The sequence below is a fragment of the Gavialis gangeticus genome, unplaced genomic scaffold, assembly GCF_001723915.1.
Source record: "Gavialis gangeticus isolate Ggan-Ray unplaced genomic scaffold, GavGan_comp1, whole genome shotgun sequence".
NCBI lineage: Eukaryota > Metazoa > Chordata > Crocodylia > Gavialidae > Gavialis > Gavialis gangeticus.
Window position 1 is genome coordinate 59779555 of NW_017729029.1, and position 18705 is coordinate 59798259.

Sequence of the window (18705 nt, forward strand, 5' to 3'; positions counted from 1 at the left end):
CCCCCCCTCCCCCCCCCCCCCTTTTTATGGTAGAAATTTGAACTCTTTAATTACCACATTGTCAAAATGCTGACCATCTTCTATCAGGTTCAAGATGGACCAAGAGATTTCTTTTGCTTGGCAAAGTACACTTTTTTCCCCCTATGACTGCTCTGTTCTAGATCTCAGTCACATCAGGTCTCTTACTGGTAATGTGGTTGCTCAAAATGGAAGCACATTCACATACACTCATAGAAGACCATACTGCTCACAAGGCTGCATTTTATGTGGAGTGCAGTACTTCTCAAATTTCTGCAATACAGGGTGCATCTACACAAGACGCTTTATCACGTTAGCCTAAATTTAAGGCACATTAGGGTGTGTGACGACACGTGCACACCCTTAATGTGCTTTAAAAATGGCAAATTTAGGCTATTGGTGCCTAAATTTGATACCTGCAAATGTAGGTATCAAATTTAGGTATGAATAGTTAAAATACATTAAGGAAAATATCCCAAGTCAGTCCACACACAGATTTAATGCATTTTAATGCCTGTACATGTAGACACCTGACTAAACCCACTTAATGCGCATTAAGCTAATGTGAATTAAATTTAGGCATGATTAAATGCAGGTGTAGACATGCCCGCAGTTTCATAGTTCTGTCTGAATTAACTGAAAACCATTAAAATGTGCTTCTACATCAGCTGTTGTAAAAAATAAGGCTAGTTTCTAATAATCATCCTTTTTTTGCTGTTTATACCGCTCTTGTTGCTGTTTATGTTTTCACACTCAGTTCTGGTGATGCTTTGAACCGTACCATTCCTTTGTTCAGGGTACTTCCTTAGTTTGATTTACCCTTTGCTTTGTGTGTATTGTTCAGAAAATCACTCGGAGCCAAAGAGCTCAACAGAAGTCTGCTTCATTCAGCTGTCATGTTACTAAGCAGCGTGCAACATGAGGTACTGCACATCATAACAACCAGGTCCAACTGACTCAAGGAACTATACCCTGCTCATTACAGGCAAGTCATCCCCTGCCTTTGTCACAGCTCCACCTAGCCACATCCAGACAACACCCACAAAATATTATTCCCATACAGTTCATCTGCAACTTCTCAGCTCTCATGCTTGGCTCTCAACACTCACTTGCCATTGCTTGACTGCCACTACCACATCTGTGTGTGTTTGTTTATTTGTGTATCTGTAATACTGAACTAAGTGTAAAAATAACTGAATACTCTGAATAAGACCAAAGTCTGCCTGCATCTGCCCTCTGGCACATCAGCAATCTGCAGTTAAACTAAAGCTCTCATAGAAAGTCCCCCTGCTGTTCAGCCATTGTTGATACCATTGGAAAAGAGATTTTTTAAAATGCAGTGATAATTTATTAGCTTCTATGTTTAGCCTTCAGCCAGTCAGGAAGCAAGCAGTTCTGGTTTATTAAGTGCTATGATGGCACTGTGAGAGAGAGAAGTCCTCTGTTTATTCATTCATACAACATGTACAAAACAAGGACAGGAAAGAATTCCCTGACAGCATCTTTCAAATGTGCTTCAACATTGGTATGGAGGGACTCACTCTAGGACTAAGTGAAATTTCAGCTCTGTACTGAGACGGACATGGGGACTATGAGCTTTTTCCAAAGAATTGTGGAAAACTCATCATTTCACACGGGGCACACTAAGGGCTGTAGGATGGAGACAACCTTTGAGGTCTGTTATCAACCTGGGTAGTGACATTACTGTGAAGAGTGATCTGTCTCACCCTACATCTCATTAGCAGTCCTCCAAGATAACTTCATACTTGGAGGTGTAGTCAACATTAAAAATGTGTTACGTGGGTGAATCAGCCATCTCATGCTGTGTTTGTTATTGTAGTGAGCAGGAAAGTAGCTCTCAAGGGATATCATTCCTGAGAGGGGGAGAAAGGCTTCTTGAAACCCAGCCATTAATGAGGTAAATTTACCCATAATTTATCTTGCACCAGTGTGAGACAACCAACTCAGTTGGAAACCCAGCACAGTAAGAGGATGAGACCAATATCACAGCACTGAGGGAGAACACAGGCCAAGGTTGTCACCAAGAAGAAGAGACAAAGGTAGTGAGCTGGAAAGAACATGGGGTGTGGAGAGGAGCTAAGTTGGCTGCACCTTAGGCAGAGCTTTAGGCATCATGAGACATGGCTTCCATTCTTGGTTCTTCCACTGAGTTACTGCCCCTCTAAGTGCCTCATCCACAATATAGAGCTAATAATGCTCCTGCCCCCTTTGTAAAGTGTGTTGAGATCTGCTGATGAAAAAGACTACCGAAGATTTCACAGATTTCACAGATTGTAAGGAGGCTGGAAGGGACCTTACAAGATCATCAGGTCCAACCCCCTTGCACAAGGCAGGAAAGACAACTGGGGTCAGGTGACCCCAGTGAGGTGACTGTCCAATCTCCTCTTGAAGATTTCTGGGGCAGGTGATTGCACCACCTCTGGGGGAGTTTATTTCACAGTCTGGACACCTTGACTGTGAAGAAGTTTTTCCTAGAATTGAGCCCGAAGCAGTCTTCCAGGAGTTTCTGGCCCTTACTCCTGGTTTTCCCCAAGGATGCCCTGGTGCACAGTTGTTTACCAAGCCCTTGATGTACTCCCCTGATGCAGCGGTAAGCTGCTACCAAGTCTCCTCAGCCTTCTCTTTTTTAGGCTGAAGCAGCCCAAGTCCTTCAGCCTTTCCTCGTATGGCTTGCCTGCAAGTCTCTGATCATATGGGTGGCTCTCCTCTGGACTATCCCAAGCTTTTCCACATCCTTGTTGAAGTGCAGCACCCAGAACTGGATGCAGTATTCCAGCTGTGGTCTCACCAATGCTGAGTAAAGTGGAAGTATCACTTCCTTGGTTTTGCTTGAGATGCATGGGTTGATGCATGCCAGAGTATTGTTTGCCCTGCTGGCTACAGCATCACACTGACAGCTCATGTTCATTCTACAATCTGTCTTCAGGTGTGGATGAATTAATATGATTTGGTCAAGAGCCAACAAATTTTCTCAACTATTCCTGAATTTTTTATTCCCAAACTTTTTTTTTACTGGCTCTAGATTCAATAGTGATATGTTCACACTTGCTGTATCTTAAGCTTCCTTCATTTAGCGGCTTTGCAAAATATAGCTGTGGACATAGAACACTTTCACTCCAGTGTTATTTACCCTGTGTTTTACTCTGCAGTACATTTACTCAGTAGTAAGAAGTGAGCATGGAACCAATTCTCCCAAGCTGGTCACAACAGAGCCATGCCCCTTGGTGCAGGGACTCCTGTTTTCATTGAGCAAATGGAATTTCCAGAGTGAAATTCACAAAGGTAGCAGGCATGATGTATTCACCAGTTCAACTTTCTCTAGAGTAAGTTTACTTCTGACTTCCTGGGCATGTCTACATGAAAGGCTATATCACTATAGTGATGAGCTATGGCAACATACCTCATCGCTACGATGATGTAGTGTCAGCAGGCACTAACCATGATGCCGCCACTACTGCGTAACAGGGTTGGAAGTGACTCATACGCCGCTGGGATTGTGCAGTACCGGCAGGTCCTGCACAGTCATTTAGTACTTGCCAGTAAAGTAAAGGAAGTACTAGCAAGTACTTCATGACTGCGCAGAACCAACTGTGCTGTGGGGCACATGTGTAAACTTGCCTAGGGTCAGAGGCAAAATTGCATCAGAGAACGTCACTTTCTCTGGAGTAAGTGCTGTGGGTCAGATATCTGTTCCACTTTTTCTATGGAGTAAATTGACAACATGTTGGAGTAAACCTGCCATGTTGTATGCTCAATATGGTCTAATTTAGTGCCTTTGAAGTGTCATCCTTGATAATACTGGAAAACAAAAATAAACTAGGGTAACAGCAGTTCTAGTCTCCTCAAGTCCAGTAGTTCAAGTTTTCACATTATCACCACATCGATGTGTCTCAACCAAGACCCAGAGAGGGAACATGTCAGTAAGTATGAGACTAAATGAAAAAGTCACAAAGACTGGGTGAGATTCTAACCCTAATGAAACTTCAATGGAGTCAAGAATTCATCCACTGTCAGTTAAATCTTGACTTTTGCTGAGGTGCCCAGAAAGAGTACTAAATGAGAACAATCATGTAAACCAGCATGCAGTAAGAACTGGCCTGATTCCACCACATATACTATCAATGAAATGTCTGATAGCGGTATCATATAGCTACTATGGCTTTGCATTGCATTACCCACCCCTCGCTTTACCTACGCAATGTCCACCTTTGTAGATATGGCCCTAAAACAGAGGAGTAGTGAGTTTACCTTGTCTCATTATCTTCCAGCAAATGAAGATTTACAGCATTAAAATAGTGTATTCAGAATAGTACAATGCTGTTGTGTCATATAAGAAACAAGAAAAATTCCATGTACTTGATGGTGATGATAATGAGAAAACCATCAGATCAACTCTCCTGTTACCCCTTCAGATTTCACAAGCCAAGCTGGGTCAACCCATGGTGGGGCCATTTAGGTATTATGGTGGTAGTAATTCAGAAGGGAGTAATTTTCCCCTCTGAAACATCATGCTAAATCAAGTGCCTTAGCACAGCATTGAGGGACACCACCTTGCTGATTTGTGGATGAGCCAAGCCATGGTCTTGAGCAGCTGAAATTATTAAGGATCCGATTCTAATTTTACCTTCGCTAATTACATTCTTCTACCAAAACTGCCATACGCTTGAAATGACAGCCCCAGGGAGCAAAACTCATTTCCAGCCTTCAGGGTGAACACCAGCACCCAGAAGGACCTGCCTCCAACTCCTTGCAGTCAGAAATAGTAGATCTATGCAGGTCCACAGGCCCATGGGACAGGTTGCAGGAGCAGCAATGCATCCTTAGGACCACGCCAGATAACAAAGAAATAGCTAAGCAGCTTCCCTTGCTGTATGGGTGGGAGAAAGAGCAAGGAATGAATTACACATTGTAGAACTGATTTTTTTAGAATGTGTCAAGGACAGAGGCAATAACCAAATGTCATAACTGCAAAGCCTCACTTATATGAAGAAACTGCTTCTGCTTTCTCACACCTGCCAGCTGAAATGTCACTCCTTAGTACGACTGTAGGCCATAAACAGAGCTGTTCCTTCACCTTCTTACCCCAGCTCTGAGAAGCTACTCACAGGGCTCTGAGCATGTAACTTAGGGCTCTGTCAAATTTTGCCGGGTGTTTCGTTTCAAAGCTGTTTTGATGCATTTCGAGCTCGAAACAGCAAAATCGAAATGAAACAAAAGCCTTCAAAACAGCTTTGAAATTAAATGAGGGCACTCAAAATATTTTAAAGTTTTGAAAAGTTTGGAATTTCAAAGCCGGACTTGCGTGGCTTCAGCACCAGTCCCAGCCGGCAGCGGCAGCCTGCTGTCATCCCTCGCGCAGATCCGGGGGCTGTGCCACCCAGGAAGAGTCTGGCACAGCCCCGCAGCCCTCCCAGGGGGCTGGGCCCATGGATCTGCATGCCGGATGACAGAAGGCTGCTGCTGCCACCTGGGACCGGCACTGGGTGCAGTCCCTGCCCAGCACCGGGAAGATTGCTGCTGCTGCTTGTCCCAGGCAGCTTATAGGTCCAAGTAGGAGGGAGAACTAACATGCAAAACTCAAGTCTCCTGAGCTCCTTTCCCAGCTTTGTCTTTGGCTGAGTATGTAAGCTAGAGAAAATGATTGCCTGTCTGTGCTTCAATGTCCCTGGCTGTGAACTTAATATCAGTAATAAACCTTGCTTATCTCCAAGTAGGTCACAGCCTCTGATATATTAGTATTCCTTATGCAAGAGAGAAGGATTTCTTAGGGTGATATCTTTAATTGGACCAAATATGTAGTTGGGATAAAGAAGTTAGACAAATTTTCACATGCAAGACATTCTTCCTTAGTTATTCTGACATAGAAGGAGGCAGAGGGGACCAGGGAAAACATTTAACAAGCTACCATCTCATTTCTCAACCACATATGAAGAGGCCAGTTTGCAGTCCATATGCTTGCACTGGCTCAGGGGTCCTGTTACAGAGCTACAGTGTGGCACTATGTTTAATACACAGAAATAAGTCTGGTCTTGTGCCCAAACAAAGAAAATGCTTTTTGACTGGATATTGACTTAATCTGTTGTGGAAAGGGAAATAATTTGATTGACTTTGATGGGGATTACCTAAGATTTCACAGATTTCACAGATTGTAAGGAGGCTGGAAGGGACCTTACAAGATCATCAGGTCCAACCCCCCTGCACCAGGCAGGAAAGACAACTGGGGTCAGGTGACCCCAGTGAGGTGACTATCCAATCTCCTCTTGCAGATTTCTGGGCCGGGTGATTGCACCACCTCTGAGGGAGTAATTATGATGGTCCAGAAATTGTGATGGGGCAAGGCTTTCTATTATTGCTATTAAATCTGATTGCATTTGAATTCCACTTTCTCTTCATCAGAGAGGTTTTTACTTTTTAAATCCAGCACTGCAAGGGGTGATGGCATTCTCTTCAAAAGCTGCCCACTTCTCTTTACTATTGCGTTGGAGCTCTTGTTAGCAGCATTTTAAGGCAGACCTAGGTACAGAGCTTGAAAAAGTTCAGCTGCACACAGTTCCTGTTTTATTAGCATTATAGCACCCTCAGCAATCTGCAGCAAGAGCGCAGAGCTGATGTTGCATTTTTTGGCCTTGATATCTGGCTCTTAAGTTAATTGGGATAATTCAGAATTCTCACCCATCTCTCTGAGGGACTGGTTTAAAAATATATGTAATGTGAGTTTTAAGATTATTTCTTTTGACTGGAAGTATTTGGAAATGTTCCTCCCCACTGGTTTTAAAAGGTGTCATTTTTTTATAAATGTTGAGACATTGATTAATAAAATTCCGAAAGCATTAACTCAATTGAGTAAATTCCAACTTTTTATTATTATGTTTCATGAAAAGAAATGCAATAAAAAATCCCAGCAGCTCTTTTAAATTGTATCCTTAGCAGTCTCCCTCCTGATTGTCCTACCAGATGTTTTATAATGCTAGACACAGGGCCATTTGCTATTTTCTCTGGGGAAAGAAGAAAGAAGCCTTGGCTCAGACTCACAGTTCTTCAGCTTGTGAATCTATATCTCAGGCACACTAAACACTGGCCTTCACTTTGTGAGGGGGATGGGCTATTGCAGTCTTCCACTATAAAACATCTAAGAGGGATCCAGATTATGTCTCTGTTGCCAAGGTCTTACCCTTCCTCTTTTCCAGAACTCCTGCTCCAGTTCAAGAAGAGTTAACAAAAGGCTGGTGGTTAATTTCATCCTGGATCATATCCTCACATGTGCATGCACTCACAATTCCCAGTGAGATCCACCAAAGCTCTACGTGTGTAATGGCTGGGTTCAGTAAAGAATGTTCAGGATAGATACCAGATATTGACTTCTCAAAGCGGGACCCTTCAGGAGCGTATTCTTTGCTTTACATTTTGAGATTGAAAAGTCTTTTTTCTTTATGCTCTGCCAAAACTGAAAAGAAACTAGCCATCTAAGAGCGTTAGATGGAGCAGGATACATTACAGCCCTTTGTACTTCGGTGAGGTGGGGAGGGCATTTCTGTTTCCAGCACACCGAATTATGGAAGGATTTATAACCCTGGCTTTTCAAGGACTGTTCAGAATAATCATCTATCCTACGGGTCTGAGTTAGCTGTCACAGGAGATTCATTTGTAAATGGGCCTAACTTCTTCCTGTAGTCTTTTTCTCCTATAGCTTCTCTTTTTACTGCAAAGGCTAATATATTATTCAAATTAAAATGGACCAAGGGACTGAAGACAGAGCTGGTTATTGAGTGGAATGGACTGATGAGGAGTGGGTAATATATTTAAAGACTATGTAGGAACCACTAGGGACAATAAAGTCTGATTTATTTGATTAAGCATAATTTATAGTATACTGAGTCATATTGTGATGCTTCAGGATTGTATCAGGAAATTTGCATTTATTATTTAAGAATCTCTGGACAGAAATACACTTTCTTTTATTATTTTGGCTTTAAGCATGTCCCCCTGTGTACTGTGGAAGGCTTTATATGTATATAAAAAGACTTTAACATATTCCAACAGAAAACTATTCCAAGAACTAAGATCAGCAAGGGAAATACATTTGTGCTTCACCATCTCTCAGACTGTGGGTGGATGTATTTAGAAAAACAGCATTGTTTCTGTTACCAATTCCTTTTCTCTTTTTTTTGAAGACAGCCATCCGCATATGGTGGGCCAGAGTCTCAAATGGTGTAAGTCAGCATGGCTCCACCAAGCTACTCAAACTTACATGCATGTGGCTAGGGACATAAGTTACATATAAATCGATTTAAGTGATCAGAAATGGTTTAAACCTACAACAGAACAGAAGCTCAGTGCACATGAACCAGTTACAAAATGACTGAAACTGGTTTAAGATAAACCTGGCTTAATGTCGTATCAGATGTAACTGATTTGGGTCAAACTGGTTTATGAAAGTTCTTTTCCAGACCCTTTCCTGCTTTAAGTTAAACCAGAGTCCCCCAGCATCCTAGCATTTTTCAGCCCTGGGTTGGGCTGTGCTGTCTGCTCCAAAGAGCATGGCTGGCCCTGCCCTTCTGCTCCATAGCTAGAGCAGTGAGGGCTGGCTGATAAGGGGGGGCAGGGGGAGTGCAAGCCTGGCTGGGGATGCAGCCCAGTCTGCGGTGGGGGGGGAACTGCCCCCTCCAGGCAAACCCCAGCTAGGGTCTGGAGCCAGGGAGGGGGTAAAACTCCCCATTCGCCCGCTCAAACTTACTGGTGGCTGTGACTGTGGACTATAAATCCCAGAGGCACCTGGAAACAGTAAGAGGAAGTGACGAGAAACCTCGTAGAGTCCCATTACTCTGATTCTGGACTGCAAATCCTAGAGACCTCACGGGCAGCAGGAAGAGGAAGCAAATATGCATCCCATGCTGGCTACGTGCCAGAGAACTGTGGTCTAGTGCCCCATGACTTCTGGCCTGAGCCACAGCAAGCGTGTGGCTGCATTTTCTGACTCAGAGGTAAATGTGTGTGCAATTGTGTCTCAATTTAATCTGTGCAGTTTAGACTAACCTGTAAAGACTGAATCAATTCAGGCTCAGGCTTTTTAACTGTCAGTACTTAGCCTGGTGGATCTGATCTGCTACAGGTACTACTGAATAGTCCGCTTCTTCTCATAGATTTTAAAGGGCCAAAATGGACCATTATGATCATCTACTTTGACCTATTGCATAATACAAGCATACAATTTCATACAATAGAATAGGTAATGGTCTTTCACATAATATTTTTAATTAACAAAATGATTTTTGTATTCTGAGATATTAATCTTATTAAGTAATGCTTTTCATCATTTTTCTTCTTCAGTGTTTCTTTCAAGCAGAATCATGCCTTTACTGAGAGTGAAGGCTGCTTAGCACTTCATATGATTAGGTCCATGAGTACAAACATTGTCAACCACCAAATCATGGCATCTTGATAGATGCTATATTGTCTGTCCTGGGGGTTTCAATACTTTAAATCAGTGATTCCCTAAGTGTGCTGTGAGAGCAGCGGAAGTGTGCCACAAAAAATGATACTTTACTAGTGTCAAATCTGGCCTGTGGGGCTCCTTAGGGGTCCTGAAATTTGGTGGTCTACACCAGGGGTTTTCAACCTCTTTTAATACATGTACCCCCAGCAACCCCCTTTTTAATAAGTGTACCTTCAGGGGAGAGGGGGTGGCAAGTGGTCAGACATGGAGCTTGGGGGGGGGGGAAGGGAGCTCGTGAGTGGCTGAATGCAGAGTGGGGGCATAGTGAGTAGCGGAGCAGTGGCAGTGCAGCGCCTGTGCAGGCCTGCTCTCACCATGCCCTGGCCCTGCTTCTGTGAGGCAGCGGTGCAGGGTGGCAGCACTCCTTCCCCACCTGCCCCTGCATATCCCCTGAGACCTTTCAAAGTACCCCCAAGGGTATGCATACCCCTGGTTGACAACCCCTGGTCTATACTGACAGTTCTGGTCTACATTGCCCCCCAGGTGTGTAGGGAAAGGCAGTTTTGAGCACACCTCACTGACCTGGTTCTGTTTACACACACCAAATATGGAAATGGGCTGGTGAAGCCACTTTAGAGGTCCCTGCTTGTGGCAGCTCTCAAACATGCTGAGGGCCAAGTCCCAAGAGTGGTCACAGGGGAAGAGTCCATGTCAGAGCCTCCACTGCTGCCCCTAAAGAAACTTCACTACTGGGTCTGACACATACAAGTGGGAGTGGATGAGTGAGGTGTGCTCTAGACCATCTGCCCCAGGTAAATCAGAGGTACAATGTAGACATCCCCTGTATTTTATGAAGTCTGCTCTTCACTAAAAGCATAACAAGATAAAGGCAACACATGCTTAGGCTTTAGCCTGAAGGTGCTCAGTTGAAAGGACTTGAATCCCAAATGACCTGCAGATTGCAATACTACTTCTACTCCTTGAGATGCACATGCACACAGAGTCTTTAAAATTTTAATAGGCTTAAAGTTAACTCTAGAATTCACCAACATCTGCATGCACCCATAATTTAAGGGTGCCTCTGATTTGGTTGATTTAGTAAATTGTACCTAAGAGTATTTTTGAGATTTTGGCAGCTCAGAGTACAGTTTCACAATTCATCTGTTCTTTCGCCAACTGGTTGGTTTCTTTTCTTTTTTCTCCTCTTAGAAGACATTCTTAAATACTTAATTTGTAACTTTGGTTTGGTATGCACTTTATCAGACACCTTTTCTGTGCCAAGATCCTTTAACACACTCTATTAAGGATAAGGTTCCACATACTAACATGTTTATTTGTAAAATGGCTTTTCAAGTCCGTGTATATTCCAAGTGGTATAACATAAAGCACAGTGGGCCAAGTCTGTCTCTGGAGGAACTCCATTCACTTCTAAAGAATTACACTATGGATGAACATGGCTTGTTCTGTTTAGACAATCCTTTTTCCTGCACCTTGTCTTACCATCTCTTCCTCCACTTTTCGCTCTCCTTGGTTTAATTCTTTGAAAGAGTAAGTGCTTAAGTGTGGATCAGAATGAATTATGAAGCCAGCCTGTGAAACAAAAATATAAGGATTATTTGAAAATATGAGAAACATCTTTGACCTGAATCCAAAAAAGGGGGTCAGTCCTGAAGTTCTTTAGTACTACTTTGCTCTCATATACACACATCAGCTGTAAGCCTCAAAGGCTTTAAAAAGGGAACTTAGTGTTATTGTATTGAACCTGCTGGCTCATTACTGGGTATCTTCCTACCATGCCACTACACTAGAGGGAAAGAATCCAGTTCGGTAATTCCAAGAGTACAGGAAAAGGAATTCTGTTGAGGAGACAGGGCTCAGAAGAAAGATGGAGGCTTTGCAAGGGCTGAAAGCAGTGGGCTGTGGCTGCAGTTGAGAGGCTTCCTGGGGCAGAAAAAAGTTCTCAGTAAGTGAAGATAGTAGTTTTCTTATTGACTTGAAAGCTGGTTGTATTGTAGCGGTTATGGTCTGTGAACTGGTTAGTTTCTGGAAGCTCTTGGCAAAATGATTCCACTTTCCTTAAACAACGTGACTTTTTTATGGGAACTACAGGTTGATGCACTCCGTGTACCTCAGTGATGGTCTCCAGCAGCATCCAAAGCAAATAGTGGGCGGCCAGAGAGGCTGGTGTAGCACAACCCTTTCAGTGATGGTGGTTTCATTATTGACTCTATTCCTGGAGGCATTTGATTCAGTGGGAATCTCAGCTTCCTTCCTTTTTTCCTTTCTTTTCTTCTTCCTTCTATCAGTTGATTTTTTCATTGCCTTTTCAGGCTGACTTCTGAATTTTAAATATTTGGAGTTGGCACCATTATCACCTTTTTCCAGAAGGATAAACTCAGGGATAAGGAGGGGTGATGTGACTTTCATAGATTTCATAGACATTAGGGCTGGAAGGGACCACAGAAGATCATCGAGTCCAGCCCCCCGCCTAAAGGGCAGGAAGTCAGCTGGGGTCATAGGATCCCAGCAAGATAAGCATCCAATTTACTTCTGAAGGTGTTCAATGTAGGTGCTTGAACCACCTCCAATGGCAGGCTGTTCCGGACCTTGGGGGCTCGGACAGTAAAGAAATTCTCCCTTATGTCCAACCTGAAATGGTCTTGCAGTAGTTTATAACTGTTCAACCTCGTCATCCCTTGGGGTACTCTGGTGATCAAATGTTCCCCGAGATACTGGTGGTCACCCCTGATAAACTTATAGGTGGCCATCACATCACCCCTGAGCCTGTGCTTTTCCAGGCTAAAGAACCCCATAGCTCTCAGCCTCTCATCATAAGGTCCGTTTTTCTGACCTCTGATCATGCACGTGGCTCTTCTCTGGACCCTCTCAAGCTTCTCCACATCCTTTTTAAATTGTGGAGCCCAAAACTGGATGCAGTACTCCAGCTGTGGCCTCACCAAGGCCAAGTACAAGGGGAGAATGATGTCCCGGGATTTGCTGGAGAAGCATCTATGGATGCAAGCCAGGATTTTGGTCGCTTTACTAGCTGCAGCATCACACTGCAGGCTCATGTTCATCTTGTGGTCAATGATGACCCCCAAGTGTCTTTCTTCCATAGTGCTAGCCAGCGTAGCATTGCCGAGCCTGTAAGGCCAGAAATATAACCCAGATTTTCCAAGTGCTCGTGACTCTCCTACTGGGCCATGCTACTTCTGTCACCACTTATCTTCCTTACACAGATGCTTCACAGAGCTGCTCACATGTACAGGAACTACTCACACTAGTGAGAGTTCAATAAAGTGAAAAAGTTAGAAAGGCATTTATTTTGATTGTATGACAACCTCTATCTCACTAGATAAACTAATGCTATTTTTGTAGATGCTGTGTTGATTTTAACCGAGGGGGATTTTCAGTGTTTAATTATACTGTTTCGGGGGTCAAGCCTTGCTGATGGCCAATCACAGATTTAATGGGCTTCATGAAACCCTGCTGTTGCCATTTGTGATGCAACTCTATGACATTTACATTTCCACCTGGGACATCTCAAAATGTTTACAAAGAGAGGGGAGTCTGCAGATAGGTCTACACAGGGGGCTTTGTGCCAGGTTTGGAATGCTGTTAATATGAGCTGGCAAGATTATATTATATGTACCTCCTAGATTAGGTGCTGCTAGACCACCAAAATTGTTCTGTGTATTGGTGTTGTTGAATTATTGCCCAACAAGTAAAACAAAGTATCCTAGTAAAGTTGCCATTTTCCCTCAGTGTATTATTGCGCATATACTATAAAGTTCTGTCAGCACATCTATATCAATCAGGAACCACTCCGCTATCTGGTGGTATCTGTGCCAGAAGAGATCTGCCATGCAGACCTAGCCTGCATTTTTCTCAGCATCAAATGCAAAGCCATAGAAAGTGACAGGTTGCATACTGTATATACTTCTTTTATTAGCGCTCCCTTCTCCCTGCTCTTATGACTTGTAACTAAAGTCTGTACTGAGGGCAATGCATGGCACACATATTTGATGAAGCAGTAACTGAAATGTAAAAAAAAAATCATAAAACACATTTGTAACTAGGTGTTTGCTTTTAATATTGTCTTATTAATAGGCTACAAACACATTAAACAGTTAACTGAAAATGAAGCAAGGTATTTTTGACTATGACAAATTAAAGGCTAGAAATTTGTTGTGAAATTTTTCAGATCCTGGCCATAGAAACATTTATTGTCGGCAACTTGTGCTCCTTGACATTTAGTTTGTTTTACTTTGCTTGCATGCAAAAAGCACAAAAGTCAGTGCTGCAGTGATGAAGCTGGCTTGCTTGCCTCGTTGACAACAGTTTGTCTGGTATTTGACAGAAGAGAATTAAACTCAAAAGGAGACAGAGAGGGAAAAAATGATGCAGGTATAATGGATTTCATCTTTAAAAATCACTCATTTACAAAGAACAGTGTGCTAATTTGACCAGGTTTATATTTATCTGTCTGATACATGTAGTTGATACTAAACAGTGGCCTTTATTCTGTCAGCAACACTGCCTTTGTTATTCATAACTATTTGTTAACTCTGGCATCCATACTTATAACACACTGTTCAAGCATGGAAGAAGACACACTGTCTCCCCCAAGAGCTTATGCTAATCCATTCTGTTGCAGCAGCAGCCTTTTTTAACACACACCATGTAAATTATACCTCTAGCATTATTCATTAAAGAGGCATGCATGCTCCTATTTATGTTTGCATGACAAACAAACAGTGAGCCACAAACCATAGTCAACACTTACACAATTGAATAAAACTTCACTTAAAGAGTTTATTTTAGACAAAATCATTGTAAACCATACCTAGGAAGCAAAGCCTGTAAGTACATGAATTCAAAACAGCTGTTTAAGTCTCACTAATTTTGATGGCCGTAAGTTTTAAGTCAAGCATGTGCTTGAGATCTTTGCTGAATATGAATGCCCAGGGTTTGGGTGATTTGCAGCCCCTGTAACAAAAAAAGTTTCAGAGAGATTAAATTCTAATGCTAGTGATAGACAGTCAAAATGACTGAGCCTGAATTGATTTAATCTTTGTAGGTTAGTCTGCCTAGGTTGAACTGGTTTGTAACCACACAGACATCCCCTCTGGACTGAGGAAATTCAGGAACACGCCTGCAGTGGCTCAGGCTAGAAGCAGTGTGGGGCAGGGGGAGCGCTAAAGTAGCCCTCCCTTCCCTTCCACAGGACTGAGCTGGGGGGGGTGTGGCCAGGCCCCAGCAGGATGCCCTGATTAGGGAAGTTTTCCCCCTCCCTCCCTTGATAACAGAGCATTTATCAGCTCTGTTATCAGCATTTAGCACCCCATCAGAAAACAAAGCCTCTCTCATTCATTTAAGCTCTTCTTAAATAACTTTCTCCAAGGAAAGGAACATTTCAAGGAGGGACTTTACCAGCTCCCTGTTGATTAGCTCCAAAAAGCCCTAAGCAGACACTGTCCTGTCTGCCCGTGTCTTGTCTGCCTTACATAGATACATCTCAGTATTAGCTAGCATGCCACATGCTGGCTATGGTCCATGCTATGGGTGAGAGGAGGGGAGGATCCCTGCTTAAACAGTGAGTGGTGAGGGGCGTGAGGGCATGGGGAAGCCAGGCAGATGCTGCTGTGTGCTGTGCTGGCTTGGTGGGGGAAAGGGCCTCCACTCCCAACTCCTGATCTTGGCACTAGAATTACCCCTGCATTAGGCACTTTAGCTGCAAAGGCATGACTGCCCCCACCTCCCCAGGGACCAGAGCCCTGTGGCTTCAGGGGAAGGGGCTTCAGCCAGGAACTCAGCACTGGCTCTGGGGGACAGAAGGAATCCTCCAAGCCCTTCCCAGAGCTTCTCCACAGTGCTTGAGGCTCAGACAGAACTGAGACAGGGGAAGGACACTCTGTGCCCCACTGACCTGGGCTGGAAATGCGGGGTGCACCACTGGCACTGCCTCCCTCCTGGCAGCTCGCAAGCCCCATTCTCCACCCCCTAACTCCTCTGTCTTTCCTGGGGCAGATCCCTGAGCCTAGGGACTGTCATGCGACCAAGAGCTGGAGTAAGCATGCTTCCCTCTACTTACTGTTTGAAGGTGGCAGCTGCCTGACAGGTGACAGGGCAGTGGGGAGAGGCAGCCAATCTGGGGTGGCCCACCAGTCAGCTGCATTTAACTACTCTTGGCAGTCTCTGGCAGGCTGGGAGGCATTCAGGAGAGCCCCCAATCTGCTGGCCCTGGCCAGTGCAGGCAGCCTTTGTGCACCCCTCCCATGAAAGCATGAACTTGTGTTCTGTTCACTCCTGACCTAATATAGTCTACTTAGAGGTACCCATGTAAGTTAGTTCAAATCCACCTTGGCCTTTTGTAATGTTTGCACGTAGCCATTATTTACTACTTTGATTTAGCTTTGTCCCCTCTTATGATTCTTCAGTGCACAGCTTTTTTCATTTTCCTGCAGTTCTGGATTTCTACTGACATGCATTTTTCTACATGTGCAATTTTGGGGTTGAATGTAAGTTAATATGGCACATAGCAAGTAAGTGTAAACAGCCTCTGGAGGAAGACTGTTGTTGCAAGTTCCTACCATTATCTGTGCAAAATAAAGTAATAAGACTTGTTGCTAAACAAAGGAGAGGGCTGTGGTAACACACTATGGAGAAGGGATAGCTTTTGAGAGACGAAGTTGTTAACAGCTAGAAAATGATATTTAGAGGTTTGCTTCTGGGAACTGGCTTGTAGGTAAAGTAAATTTGCATTAGCACAATGGTCCAGGGAGAATGGCAAGGGTTAATTGATTTCTAAAAGCCTGTTTGTGACAAAGGTTCCATCACGGCCCATTGTGTCTGAAGCCAGCAGACACACAGGCTGGGATACTGAAGACATGTACTGCATTGTTCCATAGCTGCCACATTGGCCAGGTCACAGTCCCCAACTGCAGAGCCCTTGGGATTTCTGGTGTTGGTGATCAGACCAAATTAAGATGTATGCATGTGATGGGTTTGTGAAATAAAGCAATATTCTGACAGGACAGCATGTGGACTGTTTGATGACCACAGGGAGCCCAATCAATGATGCTCAGAGATTAAGAGTCATTAGAAGGAAGAAAGGATACAAAAGGAGGGATTTCAGAGTAGCAAAGCGTCCCTGAGAGGGGAACCCAAGGCCACCATGGACAGAGGGCACACCACCATCCCATATCACCCACCCCACTGTGTGTGTGAGGGTGGGCTCAGTCTTTGACCTCCAGGCTGCTGACATCTGACATTCAAGAAAGAACCTCAGGGTGAAGTTCACATACTGGCCAGAGGTACCTTTCCCCTGTGATAGCTCTAGGACTGGTAGATACAGAATTGGGGAGCAGGGGGTTATTTTGTTTGCCTTGCCTGCATTATTCTTATCTGCTATCATTGTGTATCAATATTCACCTATTAGCAAATGCAGAGGTCACGGTTGGTCTGAGGGTTTGGGTCTGTCTGAAACAAGGTATCTGGGTCATACATCCAGTGCCAGCAGTTGTCTTAAGTCAGTAAAATAAGACCATGACTTGAACCTTATTTACATTTAAATTTGAATCAAATGAAAGTATTTCATAAAGCTTCCAAGTATTAGTGATACTCTCCAAAAGTGAAAACAACAGTATCTGTTCAATAAAAACCCCTGCTAATTAGATTCTTCAGTTTATCCCATAGATCAGGGGTGTCCAACCTTTTTGAATGTGGGGCCGGATCATGAACTTTTTATCACCCAGTGGGCTGGCAAGCCATATTCAAAGACCTCACAGGAAGCGGTATCACATCACCCCCCATGAAACGAAAGTACAGTGTTTACTTTCATTTCCTGTCACAGCACCTTGGGCCTCAGAAAATAGCTTGGAGGGCTGCATGGCAGCTCATGGGCCGTATGTTGGACAAGCCTGCCATAGATCCTATGGAAGCAACTGGATTTCAGTGTGAATTTTGCCTACATACGATCTCAGTTAGCCTTACTGAGGGGTTTTTTAAAATCATATTAGACTGCCTCCTCTGCTAGAATTATCCATGAAGAGCATTGTAAACCCTGGATGCTTACCTGGTGAAATATCCCTAGCTATATTCTCTTCTGAAAACAGGGAGATAAAACAAAAGATATTAGTAGCTCTTAGAGAATGTGTAGGTTTACTTCACTGACCGCAAAGGTCTTGGGTGACAACAAAATACTGTAGTAGACCTTGAAGGGAGAGCAAGGTACCTGGCCACAGTCTATTGCAGTGGGTGGAGGGGAGAAGGGAGTGAGGAGCACGATTCTGCCTACCTTACTTGTTCCCCTGCTCCCCAGATACACTAGTACAGTGTTGTACTGCCCAACTTCTGTGGCCGGACAGAGGCATCACAGGGTTTCACCTGTCACTGTAAAGCTTCAAATGAGATGGAGGGAGACAGGACGAGAACATCATTCTCTTCCCTTTGATCACCCCCACAAATCTTACATTAATTAAACAGGATGCAGAAATTTACAGATGTAAATGCAGAGTTTCAGCAACTCGAGTTAACTTTTAGCCCCATGTGATGTCTTGCTGGGATACAGGTGGGCGGGAAACTGGAAATGTGCTCCTAAGGCTTGGATGTGATCTGTTTTTCCAACCTTGCTAGAATGGCAGCAACAGAAGTGAACTCTTTGATGGACTCCTACCGGGCTCTACATGAAAACCTGCAATATTCAGTGTTTCACAGATTGGAGTCTGATCTCAAATACCCTGTACAGATCTAGTCTCCAGCCCAGGAGCTTAGGCTCCAGGCAAGTGTCACGCATCAAAAGTAGCAAAGCCAGGAGAGCTATGGCCTCTCTGGCAGATTCTCTTCCAAACACAAGTTAACCTTGGCATCAGGGTCACTCCAGTGACTGCATTTGTACCTAGGTTTAGGTCACGTGTACAGATGCAATACTTGGTGCAGCACTGAGCTGCTTGCCTTCTATGGTCCAGCAGAGGCAGTGCAGTTTCCTTTGCTACAGCAAAGAATCTCAGCAGGGGAAATCCTGGCAGCCCTCATAGCTGGCACTCAGAGTGCATGCTTCCCTCACCCTGTCCTAGTTATGCTACTGTTCCCCCACTGAATTGCTTCTGACATTGAAGCTTCACATTGTAAAATTACTTAATGGGCCAGGTACAGCCCATGGGCTGCAGGTTGCTGACACCTGTCCTAAGGGCAGGGATGGTACAAGTCTCTTCCTGGTTGGGGGGGGGGGG

At 44.0% G+C, this 18705-nt stretch overlaps 1 long non-coding RNA gene across 1 annotated transcript; it reads right to left on the reverse strand.

Annotated features, from left to right (window-relative positions):
• Positions 1 to 118: 118 nt before the first annotated feature.
• Positions 119 to 18390, reverse strand: LOC109300830. Its single transcript, XR_002098341.1, has 3 exons — positions 17938 to 18390; positions 17671 to 17676; positions 119 to 130 (listed from the first exon to the last, which is right to left on the reverse strand). It is a non-coding gene; the product is annotated as an uncharacterized LOC109300830 (long non-coding RNA).
• Between the last annotated feature and the right edge of the window lie 315 nt (positions 18391 to 18705).